Source organism: Anabrus simplex, chromosome 2, assembly GCF_040414725.1.
Source record: "Anabrus simplex isolate iqAnaSimp1 chromosome 2, ASM4041472v1, whole genome shotgun sequence".
Taxonomy (NCBI): domain Eukaryota; kingdom Metazoa; phylum Arthropoda; class Insecta; order Orthoptera; family Tettigoniidae; genus Anabrus; species Anabrus simplex.
Genome location: NC_090266.1, coordinates 484,120,261 through 484,133,060, shown reverse-complemented (window position 1 = coordinate 484,133,060; position 12,800 = coordinate 484,120,261). Strand labels below are relative to the sequence as shown.

Sequence of the window (12,800 nt, the reverse complement as noted above, 5' to 3'; positions counted from 1 at the left end):
TGTGGCGAAGATGGTTGGCGCAGGGACATGTGGCACGTGCGAGGGGTCCAGGCGCAGCCCGAGTGACGTCAGCACGCGAGGATCGGCGCATCCGCCGCCAAGCGGTGGCAGCCCCGCACGCCACGTCAACCGCCATTCTTCAGCATGTGCAAGACACCCTGGCCGTTCCAATATCGACCAGAACAATTTCCCGTCGATTGGTTGAAGGAGGCCTGCACTCCCGGCGTCCGCTCAGAAGACTACCATTGACTCCACAGCATAGACGTGCACGCCTGGCATGGTGCCGGGCTAGAGCGACTTGGATGAGGGAATGGCGGAACGTCGTGTTCTCCGATGAGTCACGCTTCTGTTCTGTCAGTGATAGTCACCGCAGACGAGTGTGGCGTCGGCGTGGAGAAAGGTCAAATCCGGCAGTAACTGTGGAGCGCCCTACCGCTAGACAACGCGGCATCATGGTTTGGGGCGCTATTGCGTATGATTCCACGTCACCTCTAGTGCGTATTCAAGGCACGTTAAATGCCCACCGCTACGTGCAGCATGTGCTGCGGCCGGTGGCACTCCCGTACCTTCAGGGGCTGCCCAATGCTCTGTTTCAGCAGGATAATGCCCGCCCACACACTGATCGCATCTCCCAACAGGCTCTACGAGGTTTACAGATGCTTCCGTGGCCAGCGTACTCTCCGGATCTCTCACCAATCGAACACGTGTGGGATCTCATTGGACGCCGTTTGCAAACTCTGCCCCAGCCTCGTACGGACGACCAACTGTGGCAAATGGTTGACAGAGAATGGAGAACCATCCCCCAGGACACCATCCGCACTCTTATTGACTCTGTACCTCGACGTGTTTCTGCGTGCATCGCCGCTCGCGGTGGTCCTACATCCTACTGAGTCGATGCCGTGCGCATTGTGTAACCTGCATATCGGTTTGAAATAAACATCAATTATTCGTCCATGCCGACTCTGTTTCTACCCCAACTTTCATCCCTTTCGAACCACTCCTCCTTGGTGTTGCATTGTCACTGTCAGTCAGTGTATGTATGTATGTATGTATGTATTCCCTAGCATTACCGGCCCTGAAGTGCCTTTGGCCTATCAAGGGAATGCTGTTCAGCCAGAAGGGTTGCAGATTTTGAAGTGATGTGTGGTCAGCGCAACGAATCCTCTCTCCCATTATTCTCTGCTTTCTACGGCGGATTGAATTTCCGCAGAACAGCCTAGCTTTACTGCAAAACTCCTATTTTTATTACGGAAAAATTGCACATATCGTTATAGCAAAATGTTAGAAAGCATTACCGCAAATATGAAATCTACAACAGCTTACCTTTAAAACTGGCTGCGCAGCACACTGCTTGCTCGCCCCTGTGAAACACATGTCCTTGAGTGGGATAGGCTGGAACCGATGTGCAATTCTTTTTACAAACACCAGTAACGGTAATTCACCACGTTTATATTTGTCCCAAAATTCAGTAGCAAGACGACGACTTTCACGTTCACGTCTTCTTTTTTTGCTAGTTGCTTTACGTCGCTCCGAAACAGACAGGTCTTATGGCGACGATGGGACAGGAAAGGCCTAGGAATGGGAAGGAAACGGCCGTGGCCTTAATTAAGGTACAGCCCCAGCATTTGCCTGGTGTGAAAATGGGAAACCACGGAAAACCATCTTCAGGGCTGCCGACAGTGGGGTTCGAACCCACGATCTCCTGAATACTGGATACTGGCCGCACTTAAGCGACTGCAGCTATCGAGCTCGGTATATTTTTCTTTTATATCGTACTGTGTTAAAGCACAGATACGTTTCATTTTGCAATTGCTTTAAATCCTCCGCGAACTCTTAGATAGAAGGATGAGGGATGAGGTTTGTAAAATTGTCATTTAAAATGTCAATGAAACGACTCCGCACCATTAGTATTTCTGATTTCATCTGTTAATATACAGGCCCATAAATTAGGGGGAAATTTAGCATCTTCACTCACATAGTTTTCAAGTACACAGTCTAGAACAAAAATTAAGTGATTGTGATTGAGAGCAATACTATGCAACTCTACGAAGCATTTACGACCATATTTTCAGGTAGAGAGCTATTGTGGTAATGAAGAAGTACGTTTTGCTGTAATTAAAATTAATTTTTGTGGAATTTCTTTTACGTTTTTGCGCATTTGCTATCCAGCCACCTTCTAGACAGGGGCTGCCATGTCACCACCAGACAGCTCCTCAGTTATAATCATACAGACTGAGTGAGCCTCGGAAGAAAACTTCAGGTCCAAGTAAAATTCCGTGTCCTGACCGGGAAACGAACCCGGCGACTCTGGGTAAGAGACAGACACTCTACTCCTAAACCACGGGGCTGACTATGCTAAACTTAAGGACTCAAGAAGTAGCCAAGCTATCTTACGGATACGTGTTTGTCACGCTATCAGCTTGAACAGAGTAAAGTAAAACCATCTCGGTACAGGCCATGGAAGTCCTTGGAGTAAGGGAAGTTACATGCATCCACTATCCGTAACGTCGGCTCTCAGTGGTTGCCTTTTCTCCCAGAAGTTAATCTGGTATTCATTTTTGGTGTAGGCTGAGTGAATCTAAGGGCTACATGCCTCTCCAGAGGATGACATCTCATCTCAAAATGTTTCAACATTCTGATGGGATTCGAAGCCACGTAATTCCGGATAAAACGAGCACCCCTTTACTGCCTCGGCTACCTTGAACAGAGTACCTCATAGCAAATTATTAAAACTGGAAATATATATAGAAAATTTAGAATCTTCTTTCAGAGTTCTAGCCTTAAATGACGATTACATCATATTTCGAGTTCTGGATGAGTGTATCAGGAGCAACTATTCATCACTTCATCAAAATTTGATAGTGTCTGTAGTATGAGTACTTTTGAGAAAATTAACATGAAACTTAGTAGATTGGTGACGATCGAAGTATTGAAAAATGGAGCATAAAGTGAAAAACAAGTCTTTAATTAAGATTAAGAGAAACCGAGAGATATTCTACTTACTCAGCTGCATCTACTGAGGATGATTTCATCTAGCTGCTGCGTAGTGTTGAGCTGACTGTACAACGGCCTGTTCCATGGCCTATATTTGACGACACACGCTACCTTTGAGGAACGCCGAAAAGGGCTGCAACAGAAAAGAAGGACATCACGTTGTGAAACCATATGAATAACAGGTCTTTCCGTCGGTTGCAATACAGGAAAAGTCTGCGGGAAAGGAGATATGAGACACGATGATGATATTTGATGATTTTTTTTGCTAGGGGCTTAACGTCGCACCGACACAGATAGGTCTTATGGCAACGATGGGATAGGAAAGTCCTAGGAGTTGGAAGGAAGCGGCCGTGGCCTTAATTAAGGCACAGCCCCATCATTTGCCTGGTGTGAAAATGGGAAACCACGGAAAACCATCTTCAGGGCTGCCGATAGTGGGATTCGAACCTACTATCTCCCGGATGCAAGCTCACAGCCGCGCGCCTCTACGCGCACGGCCAACTCGCCCGGTATTTGATGATTAAAGGGGTCAAACAGGTAGGTCATCGACCCCAATATCAGACACTAACAGATTCAGTGTGATATTTACACCCCAGGGTTCCAAAATATGGAGTTGTTTAGAAAATAGACATACAAAAGTTTACAAAATAATTCACACGCTTATTCATCAAAATGAAAAGGACGGAAGTATGACATTAAGTTAAACGTATCCACAAAGACGCACACGAAATACTGTCAGTTGGTACAGTTATTTATTCACATATATTTAGAAATTAAACACACACAACCTTAATCACAGTATCACAAACAAAACACTTCGCTCCGAGGACATCAACAAAGACGCCATTCTACACAACTGCCAATCACTTCAACATGGAGACTGCAACCACAGCATGTCAACACGAGGTCACAAGTATATTCTTGCTACACCATAACTCTACTGAACAATAACTTGTCGTTACCATCAAGACCATCTCCTTATATACGTGCCTGGACAGGCTTCCAGAAGGATACGTTACAAAAAAAAAATACCTTCTCGAAAATTCTAGAGTTCTTAACAACATTGTTATAATGTACAGAATATTCTACCATGATCTAGTGCCATTCTGGAAGTTACAGTTTGTTTCAAAATACCGTAGTGGATTACAAATTATATATAGAGGTATGAATAAATTATATAATACTAGCAAGATACCCGTGCTTCGCTACGGTATTATACTGAAATTTATAATTAATTGCTTAACGTATTATATATAATCCTCCGATATTCGTGATCTGACTCGTTTTCTGAGAGAATCCGCCAAAATTCGCGATCTGACTCGTTTTCTGGGAGATTACGGCAAAGTTCCTCACATTTTTCAATCTTTCTTTCCAGCAATCAATTACGTACTTCCTGAGGTAGGTCCAGGTATTCCACGCGGTCAGTTCGGTCCCTAAATCTTTGCCATCTTTCCCTATAAGCAATTTTAGTATGGATCAAATCCTGAAGGAGATCCGGCGTGGTGTCGTCTTGGGTGCCTTGGCGGTACTGAACCCGCGGCTTGACTGTGTTCGTAGTCATTACCAGGCCAGGACCCGTTTCCAGCGCGGCCCGCACAATTTGATGTCGGTCCAGATTATTATTATTATTATTATTATTATTATTATTATTATTATTATTATTATTATTAGATGTTCTGGACCCCACAGCAAGATGCAAGACCGCTACTTGGCGGTAAATTACATCTGCTACCAATGTCATTGTTGACAATGTGACCAGCACCATTGTCGCGCGTACGCAAGTGTGCGGGATTTCTGGCGATACGAATGACATACTTCCGTGCATTACTGACCTTATTATAGAGGTGAACAATTTTACGGTCAATCTCATTACTATCGTTTATTTCAAAGTGTTTGAATTTTTATTTATATGCCAGGAGAGTCTACTCTAATCTAAGAATGTTCTACGAAGGAAAAGATGGCTGTTGAAATCGAACCCAGGAAAGTTAAAAAATGATCGGTTTATGATCAGAATAAGTGCATCGAAAATCTACAGCCTGTTTCCAGTCATTCGACAGGGTCAGGAATGGAATGAATAAAGCCCCATCTAGCGGCGAAATTAGGAATTGTGCCGGCTGCCGAAGCACTCCTCTGGGGCAATGAGCGATGAATGACAAATGAAATTAAATATTGGACAGTGTTTCTGGAATGAATGATGACAGGGAAAACCAGAGCATCCGGAGAAAAACCTGTCCCGCCTGCGATTTGTCCAGCACGAATATCACATGAAGTGATCGGGATTTGAACTACGGAACCAGCTGTGAGAGGCCGGCGCGCTGCCGAGTGAGCAACAGAGGCTCCTTATAAGTACATTATGATCAGTAAAATCAATTGGTCTCACCTCCTTTTACACACCACCGCCGTTAAGTTTATTTACACCCCCCCCCCGCGAAAAAGAAAAATTAAAAGAAGGCGTGTTTCTTTATGTTTAAAGGAGATTCCAAACACCAATGTTCACGTCTATTACCTTCAGTTTTGAGATATAAGTATCCCCATAAAAATAAATCACCAGTTTTTGACTTCCTTTCACCACCCTCCCCCCGCAGGTGAATTTTCCGGCTAAAATACTTGTTTCTTTAATAGTAAATGATCTTCTAAATACCAATTACCACGACTCCTAAATTCTTCAGTTTTTGATTTGTGTGTCCTCATGAAAGGAATTCAACTCCTTTTCACTCCCGCCACCCAAGATGGTTTCCCCTTCAAAACGCTTTTTTCTTTGTTTTTAAAGGAGAGCCAAATACCAATTTTCACGTATGTAACAACTTTAGTTTTTATTAGATGTATGTATTCTCATACAATTAAGTCAATTGATTTTTCAATTCTTTAACCCCCCCCCCCCACTTCATTGGATTTTCCGAAAATACGTGTTTCTTTACTTTTAAAGCAGATTCCAAATATCAAATTTCACGTCTGTAACATCTTCATTTTTGAGATATCAGTAGCCTAATTAAAAGAAATCGAGACCATTTTCAGTTACTTTTACACACACACCACTTCCACCCAAGTGGTATTTCCGAAAATTAAAAATACACGTTTCTTTGTTTTTAATAGAGATAAAAATACCATTTTCACTTGTGTAACATGTTAAGTTTTTTGATATATACTGTAGAAATTCTCATTTTAAAATTTCACCCCATTTTATTTCCCCTTAAGGGGAGTTTCCAAAAACAAATCACCTACGTTTCTTTACATTTACAGGAAATTACAAATAACCACTTTTTACGTCTTAACATTTTACCTTTCTCAGATATTCTGTAGATATAGTCTTTCAAAAAATTCACCCCAGTTTGTCACTCCAGTTTAACTGCCATTAATTGTATTTTCAAAAAACAACAAATACGTGTTTCTTTATTTTTAAAGTAGATCCCATATACACATTTTCAGTTCTGTAATATCTTCAGTTTCTGAGATATGTGTATGCTCATAAAGGGATTCAAACCTTTTACACCCCTCCTATTGGGATTTACAGAAAACAAAAAATACGTGTTCCTTTATTTTTAAAGGAGATTCTAAATACCAATTTTTACATGTGTAAACTTTTAAAGTTTTAAGATGTAGACACACTCATTTTAAAAATTCACCCCCGTTTTCAACCCCATTATTTGGATTTTCGAAAAAACGAAAAAATACATGCTTCATTATTTTTAAAGTAGATCCCAAATACCAATTTTCAGGTCTGTAATATCTTCAGGTTCTGAAATATAAGTAGCCTCATTAAAGGCATTCAATCCCTTTTTCCCCCTTTTCCACCCTTCCCATTGGGATTTTCCGAAAACAAAAAAATACGTGTTTCTTTATTTTTAAAGGAGATTCTAAATACCAATTTTTACATCTATAAACTTTAAAAGTTTTGAGGTATAGATACACTCATTTTAAAATTCCACCCCCTTTTCACCCCCAGAATTTGGATGTTCCAGAAGAAAAAAAAGTTTCTTTATTTTTAAAAGAGATCCGAAATACCTATTTTCAGGTCTGAAATATCTTCTTCAGTTTCTGAGAGATAAGTATCCTCATTAAAGGAATTCAACCCCTTTTTCACCCCTCCTATTGGGATTTTCCAAAAACAAAAAATACGTGTTTCTTTATTTTTAAAGGAGATTCTAAATACCAATTTTTACATCTATAAACATTAAAAGCTTTGAGATATATGTATCCTCATTAAAGGCATTCAACCCATTTTTCACCCCTTTTCACCCCTTCTATTGGGATTTTCCGAAAACAGAAAAATACTTGTTTCTTTATTTTTAATGAAGATTCTAAATACCATTTTTTACATCTGTAAACTTTACAAGTTATGAGATATAGATGCACTCATTTTCAAATTTCACCCCCCTTTTCACCCCCATTATTCGGATTTTCTAAAAACAAAAAATAGGCGTTTCTTTATTTTTAAAAGAGATCAAAAGTACCATATTTCAGGTCTGTAATATCTTCAGTTTCTGAGGTATTAGTATCCACATTAAAGATATTCAACCAATTTTTCACCCCTTCTATTGGGATTTTCCGAAAACAAAAAAAATACTTGTTTCTTTATTTTTAATGAAGATTCTAAATACCAATTTTTACACCTGTAAACTTTAAAAGTTGTGAGATATAGATATACTCATTTTCAAATTTCACTCCCCTTTCCACCCCCATTATTCGGATTTTCCAAAAACAAAAAATACGTGTTTCTTTATTTTTAAACGAGATCAAAAGTACCAATTTTCAGGTCTGTAATATCTTTAGTTTCTGAGATATAAGTATCCTCATTAAAGGCATTCAATACATTTTTCACTCCTTTTCTCCCCTCCTATTGGGATATTCCGAAAACAAAAAAATACGTGTTTCTTTATTTTTTATGAAGATTCTAAATACCTATTTTTACATCTGTAAACTTTAAAAGTTTTGAGATATGGATGCACTGTGTTTAAAAATTCACCCCCCTTTTCACCCTCCCATTAATTGGATTTTCCAAAAACAAAAAAGTATGCGTTTCTTCATTTGTAAAAGAGATCAAAAGTGCCAATTTTCAGGTCTGTAATATCTTCAGTTTCTGAGATATAAGTATCCTCATTAAAGGCATTCAATCCATTTTTCACCCCTTTTCTCCCCTCCTATTGGGATTTTCCGAAAACAAAAAAATACATGTTTCTTTATTTTTAATGAAGATTCTAAATACCTATTTTTACATCTGTAAACTTTAAACGTTTTGAGATATAGATGCACTGTTTTTAAGAATTCACCCCCCTTTTCACCCTCCCATTAATTGGATTTTCGGAAAACAAAAAATACGTGTTTCTTTATTTTTAAAAGAGATCAAAAGTACCAATTTTCAGGTCTGTAATATCTTCAGTTTCTGAGATATAAGTACGTGTATTCTGATTAAAGGCATTCTACCCCTTTTTCACCGTTTTTCACCCCTCCTATTGGGATTTTCTGAAAACAAAAAAATACGTGTTTCCTTATTTTTAAAGGAGATTCTAAATACCAATTTTTTACAACTGTAAACTTTCAAAGTTTTGAGATATAGATACACTCATTTTAAAATTTCAACCCCCTTTTTACCCCCTTAGCAAAGGAATATCCTAAAATCCTCTCTTAGCGAGCACCTACATCTTAATATGAATCTATGCCCAAAATTATATTTCTTTATGTCCAGTAGTTTTGGCTCGGCGCTGATGAATCTGTCAGTCAGTCAGTCAGGACAAGTTATTTTATATATATAGATTAATTTACATGTATTTACATTAACTGAACTCATAAATATTTATGTACAGCACATGTTTCATGAGATAACCTCACAAACAACGCGGCCGTATAATAATAATAATAATAATAATAATAATAATAATAATAATAATAATAATAATAATAATAATAATAATAATAATAACTGTATTGGATTTACGTCTCACTAACTACTTTTACGGGTTTCGGAGACGCCGAAGTGCCGAAATTCAGTCCCACGGGAGTTCTTTTACGCGCCAGTAAATCTACCGACACGAGGCTGACATATTTGAGTACCTTGAAGTACCACCGTCCTCAACCAGGATCGAACCTGCCAAGTTGGGGTCAGAAGGACAGCGCCTCAACCGTCTGAGCCACTCAGCCATCTACGACAAATACCAGGTAAAATTTTGAGAATGGGTTTGAATATTTATTATGCTTAATTGTAATGTTTAATGTAGCTTATATTTATGTCACTGGAATAGTACATAAAGTAAAGCAAATGTTACAGGAATACGCACAGTGCAATGATAATTTAGGCCTACATCCTTAGGTATTCGTCGACATGACTATGGTCGCTGGAGTAGCTGAATAGGTGAATTATCAACTGCCGTGAACTGCTGGATTTGTCTGTAATTTCTCCTTATTGTAAGAGATATCATAACTTAAATAACTGCGTCTGCAGCAGCAATTCGAGCAGCAGTTGGCACCACAGTGACGCAACAAACTGTTCGAAATCGGTTAACTGAAAGACAGCTCCGAGCCAGACGCCCTGCAGCGTGCATTCCACTTACCGCAAACCACCGCCGTCTGCGACTTAAGTGGTGTCAAGCGAGAGTTTATTGGAGGATGGAGTGGAGGTCCGTTGTGTTTTCCGATGAAAGCCGGCTCTGCTTTGGTGCCAGTGATCGCCGTGTGTTGGTTAGGAGGAGGCCAGTTAAGCGCCTGCATTCCACCTGTCTGCGGCGGCTACACACTGGACCTACACAGGGAGTTCTGGTCTGAAGAGCAATTTCCTATGACAGCAGGAGCTCTCTCTCTTGGTTATCTCAGGCACGCTGACTGCGGATATGTACGTCCGTCTGGTGATTCTACCTGTTATGCTGCCATTCATGAACAGCATTCCCGGGAGTGATTCCCAACAGGATAATGTACGCCCCCATGCCGCTGTTGTAATCCAACGTGCTCTACAGAGTGTCGATATGTTGCCTTGGCTAGTTCGATGCCCCGATCTTTCCCGAATCGAACACGTATGGGACATCATTGGACGACAATTCCAGCGTCATCCACAACCGAAATTAACCGTCCCTGCATTGACCGATCAAGTGCACCAGGCATGGAACTCCATTCCACACGCTGGCATCTGGCACCTGTGCGACACAATGCATGCACGTTTGCATCCCTGCATTCAACAGTCAGGTGATTACATTGGTTATTAATGGACCAGCATGGCATATTTGCGATGGATTTTCTCGCGCGGATATTAACCTGTAGTCGTCTACCTTTAATCAAGTAAATATGTTACCTCGACAAATATATTGCCCAAGATTTCCATATTATGAAGGTGAGAGTCGACCCATCAAAAATATTCAGTGCATTGGTGGATATGGCAAAATAAAATGATATGGGAAAGCCAGTTGGCTGATTACCATGATGGCCGGGATACCACATCCAAAGGTCTGTCTAGAAATGTGACTGTAAATGTGCATTTTGTCGTTGTAACATTCCGTCATGCTTTGCTCTCTTTTGGGTGAGTAGGGTCCCATTTCATTATTATTTTTAAGTAGCCTATATCTTCCTTTTAGAGAATTAAGTCAGCATGTGGGCATGTGAAATCATTTATTTGTGCAGTGTGGGTCGTAGTTTGAGATTATATAGTGCCCAACACTTTCATTTTGTTTTAGGGATTGTGTCCGGAGTAAATTCAGGATTAATAATTAATGACAATAATAATAAGAATATATAATGTTCCCTAAATAAGCGAGTCATTCTTAAAGAAACCGGACCGAGCTGTAGTCGTTTAAGTGCGGCCAGTATCCAGTATTCGGGAGATAGTAGGTTCGAACCACACTGTCGGCAGCCCTGAAAATGGTTTTCCGTGGTTTCCGTGGTTTCCGTGGTTTCCCATTTTCACACCAGGCAAATGCTGGGGCTGTACCTTAATTAAGGCCACGGCCGCTTCCTTCCCACTCCTAGCCCCCCTTCCCTGTCCCATCGTCGCCGTAAGACCTATCTGTGTCGGTGCGACGTAAAGCAAGTAGTAAAGAAACTGGTATCAACGAATGTGGAATTTAGAGTCTGAAATGTTGTACTTGGCATTAATTTGGGGCGGGTTTGAGGCCCAAGTTTTAAGTGTAGAGGTTGGAATTATGTATGTCATCAAATTTGGAATACGTGGTATTGGATGCGTGTTGGATAGTCATTAATTTCAGGCAGAGTTGTATATGTTCCAGTGAGTGGAATTTTTGTCCAGGTAGAGCGCAATGCTCCTGTGGATTTTTATGTGTACACAATTTTTGGAACAGGGTGTAGCGGAGTTTCAGCCCCAGGGTTAAGTCGTACGTGTCATGTAGTTTGGAGTTGTATCCGTGGATAGCGTGGATGGGCCACGTGGATTTTTGTAATGTTAAAGTGGTTTCTCAAGTCTTCGTCCCCTGGTTCTGATTCTACGTAATACTGATAGTTCCATGAAACTTGTCCAACGATTCTAAGTGAAACTTAGTGAAAGTAGATCATTCTTAATAATAATGCTATTTGCTTTACGTCCCACTAACTACTCTTTTACGGTTTTCGGAGACGCCGAGGTGCCGGAATTTAGTCCCGCAGGAGTTCTTTTACGTGTCAGTAAATCTACCGACACGAGGCTGACGTATTTGAGCACCCTCAAATACCACCGGACTGAGCCAGGATCGAACCTGCCAAGTTGGGGTCAGAAAGCCAGCGCCTCAACCGTCTGAGCCACTCAGCCCGGCAGGATCATTCTTAGGCTATAATGATTTGAATTTCAAGAGTAACTAATAATTTTATCTCAATTCGGTACTTTGTTTGGGAATGTCATAGGTAGATTCAAAGTCTCTCTCAGGAGAGTAACATTGTTTTCATGAAAGAATAGGACACATTTGTTTGTTGATTGGTGGAGTCTTCTTTTAAATATTAGTGTTCTTACCAGTAACCACTCAGTCCATATTTTTACATTTTTGAAAGTAACCTCCAACGTTGCTGGTAGGCTGAATCCTCATCAGTAACCACCAACGTTGTGGATAGGGTGGATCCTCATAAATGACCGGTTGTGATGAAGGTCGATATCGGTAACTGATGAACATGTTGTACTGAGTGCTGCAACTTTTACTTAGTTCGATTTTCGGCCATATTTTGTTGGAACTTATACACGATAAGACTGTGCTGAACACATTGACTTGGTCATGATGACTTTTAATTTATTTTCTTTTGGGTTTGTTTAGATAGTGTGTCTGATTATTTTTGCTAGTGTTTGGGGTTATATCTCGGAGGATTGTTTACTGATACATGAATAGAGCATGGGCGATCTTGGAAACCAAGTCAGCTGGAGTACACTTCCATATAATAGTGGCCACCGGTAGACGGTTAGTAATTTTGTTTTATCTTATTCGTTGTTTATTGTGATTGTAACCGACATCTGATCTTGGCGAGCTTATGTGTAATACTTTATTGTTAATTAAGGGTTGTAAATATTTTGTAGCAGATGTTGCTGTATATACCAGGTGGCTCAATAACGCCGTACTTTCTACTTACAAATGTCCCGCATGCACAAATGATGAATGGGATGTCTGCCAACTGATTTTCACAGGCGCACTACTGCCAGCGGTTAGGTTACGTCAGAATATGAAGAGATAAGAACCAGCCAGTCGCTCGCAGCATGGTACTCAGCGTTAGAGGTCTAATGCACCCCTTGCATTAGTAAACATCGTCTTCCACCGCATATTTCTAGGCTGGTTTATGTTACAGCCTCACTATATTTGCTGTCCGCATATCGACAATGGATAGTGTGTTCAACAGCGACAAATACGCAGACATTA

At 40.6% G+C, this 12,800-nt stretch overlaps 1 protein-coding gene across 3 annotated transcripts in view; it reads right to left on the bottom strand.

Annotated features, from left to right (window-relative positions):
- Positions 1 to 12,800, bottom strand: part of GlcAT-P (Glucuronyltransferase P) — a 1,177,810-nt gene that overhangs the window by 695,984 nt on the left and 469,026 nt on the right. For all 3 annotated transcript variants that reach the window (XM_067140865.2, XM_067140864.2, XM_067140867.2), the window contains one exon: positions 3,004 to 3,127. The gene's annotated coding sequence lies outside the window, so the exon portion shown is untranslated. The remainder of the gene's footprint in view (positions 1 to 3,003; positions 3,128 to 12,800) is intronic.